The following is a 3,039-nucleotide window of genomic DNA, read 5'->3' as shown; positions in this document are numbered from 1 at the left end:
AGCTGAGTTAGCTAATGATGTAAACCTCTTTATAATGTAATCTGAATTCTGTTGTGTAGCCGCAAGTTCCAGACGCGCTCTTTTCCTTACCAGAGTACTGAAGGGGACTGTAAGATTTTTAATGAGGCGGCTTGCGTGCTTTAATATATGATGATGATTTCAAAAAACTAACGAGCTACTCAGATCGTTAAGGTTTGACTCGTTAAACTCGTGATCGTTAAGACTCGAATCATTAAGCTCGTTAAGATTAGCAAGCTAAAATCATTGTTTGACTCGACTTGTTATGTGCTTGTGAATGCTCGCGGGCAGCTCAAGTAGACTAACACCATATAGCTAAGCTTATGTTGACATCTGGTGACTTTTTGGTCCATGCTGAAGTCAGAAGAAGAAATATCATGAAGGCCGGATTGGTGGACTGACTAAAGGAGGTTCGAGTCAACGTGATGCTGAGGAATCTGCTTGGCGTTCTGGGCTTGCCGCAGTGGTATGCATGTGGGAGCGGCAGCACAGGGGAAGTTCGGAGTCTTACCTCTCAGGGTGAAAACCCATGGTCTGGCCTTAACTGGTTGTGCCTGGCAATGTTCTTGTTGAAGGCATTGTTTTGAGAGTGGGGACTATCTTCAGGGAGAAATCCTAAGACCTTTGGTCGGGCGACGACGACGCTGGTGCACTGTTTCCTTCTTAGAGGCGTCGCTTTTGGAGAGTCTGTACTTCATGTGTTGTCACGGTGGTGGTTGTATTGCTATTGCTAGGTCTAGAAGGCTGTAGCGGGAGTTTTATTTTTTAGTTTTCTTTTCTTTTTTTGGCTGTGTGCATCCGTACTGCCATTAGAGTGGGGCGTTGTTGCAGAGGCTGGATGTAATTGGTATCTATTGATATTAATATATTCCCTTTATCGAAAAAAGCTAAGCATATGTATCTACACCATCAACATCGCCGTTGCTCTTCTTTGATGACCTTGGATGTGGCTTGTTTCTCTCACCTTAGATGTGTCAGGGGCCTAAGGACGCAATAATATGGCGTAACGCGTTGTTATCGATCTTAACGAGTAGCTCGTGAATATGATTGGTCCGACTGTTTAGCTCGTTAATCTTAACGAGCAAAAATTGCTGCTCAGCTCGGCTCGTTAAGAAAACAAGCCAAGCTCAAACGAGTCGAGCAACCGCGCACTCGTTTAACTCGCCAAGCTTCGAGCTTTATGTCCATAATTAGTACCTGATATGTGGACCCTCGTGTTCGTGATATTAAATTAAATTTCTCATTAAATTAAATTTCTCGTGGGGAGGGTTTGCACGCGACTTGTCACTGGGCCGGCCCTTATAGCATCTCCACCAGCAGCTCCCAAATAGGCGCCGGCAGGGGGGCGACACCTCCGTTTGGGGGACACCGGCACAACATCCTCTATTTGGGGGAGCTGTTCCCACACCGGCGTCCCCAAACAGGCGGCCCCGATAGAAGTTTTTTTTAACATAAACTACATATTATGCTTAGAGTTTCATTTTAATGTCATTCAGGATCGAGGAATGAATAATGTTTTCGGGCAAATCCGAGTAAAACATTATTCACTCCTCAACCCCGGATGACATTTGAAACCTGCTTATCTCTAGTCTACTACCTACTGACCACCCGGCTCTGTGGAGGTGGACGATCGACTGGAGCTCTCTCCCATTCTTTCTCCCATGCTCCTCCGTCGTTGATCCCCCGCTGATCTCTCCGCCACAGACGTCAAGTAGGCGGCTCTATCCGCGGCCACCACCTCCTGACGCAGCTGCTGCTCCAGCTCCTCCCGCTGCAACCGCCGCAGCGCAAGCTCCTCCCACCCCTTCTGCCGTCGCGCCTCCCACCGGCGTTGGCTCAACGCCTCCCGCCGTTGTCGCTCCTCCTGGAACTCCAGCCGCTCCGCGTCCTCGAGCGCCAGCCGGTTATCCTCCTCCTGGCGCCGCCGCTCCGCCTCCCGCCGCTCCGCCTCCTGGCGCTGCCGCTCGCCCGCGTCGTAGGCATCTACGGTCGCCGCTAGCGTCGCCTCCTCCCATGCCTCATACTCTGCGAGCTACGGGTCCGCCTCCAACACTTCTACGGCCGCCTCTAGCGCCGCCTCGTCCCACGAATCCCACATTGTGCTTTTTTTCTAGAGTTTTTGCAGCAATTGCAGGGGAGGAGGGATAATATAGACCGCCGGCGAGGCGGGAAACATCCCGCGCGGTGTCGCGCGCGGCATCGTGGCGGGAGAGTTTCCGGCCAGGCGTCGTGGCGGTAAAATATCCCGCGCGGCACCCTGGCGTCACTGACAGGCGGCTCCCACGCCCAAAAATTTCATCCTCGCAAGGCGCCGGCGTGCCTGATTCGCGCCCTTGGCGAAGAGACCGGCACTGGATTGCCGGCGATTATATCAGGCTCGAAAATTGATCGGTGCTGTTTGGGGCGCGTCGGTGCGAACCCATTTTCGCTCCCAACCCCCAAAAAGCTATCGAGACCGCTATCGAGAGCACCGGTGGCGTAGCCATTGCGTTGCACTACAGCTTTGGAGGAGCACCCCAACCAAAACGAAGATGAGACAAATGTTTATGTCGTCGCAAGACAAAAGTTGGGCTGGTATCACGAGTCGTGGATAGCGGAGATTGTGCTGCACGGGCGGCGCAAACAGCGTGAGCAGTGGTGTGTGTACTGAGCCGCTCGCGAATACATACATCAACACGCCAACAGTGCCGTGCTACATCCTGTCTCCCGCCGGCCACCGCACGGGATTTCCATGTCTTTCTGACTCTGTGATCGTGCACGACGATGTGCTGGGAAGTGTGCCCGACACGATGTGCATGCTTGCGACCAGGTGTCTGGACATAAATATCACCGATTACGCAAGCAATGCAAAGCCCATCAACTTTGCTCGTACTGTGCTTTGCTCTTCTTTTTTGCTGGTGCAGACTTCCAGCCAAGCAAAAGAACGGGACACTTTCCTTGAAAGTGTAACGCCTTTTTGCAGATCCAGTCCTGTTTTATCTGATCATCGTGGGTGCCAGGGGAGAGCCGGACAGAAGAAAA

This window comes from Lolium rigidum, chromosome 3 (genome assembly GCF_022539505.1).
Source record: "Lolium rigidum isolate FL_2022 chromosome 3, APGP_CSIRO_Lrig_0.1, whole genome shotgun sequence".
NCBI classification, from domain to species: domain Eukaryota; kingdom Viridiplantae; phylum Streptophyta; class Magnoliopsida; order Poales; family Poaceae; genus Lolium; species Lolium rigidum.
This window is presented reverse-complemented; position numbering follows the sequence as displayed.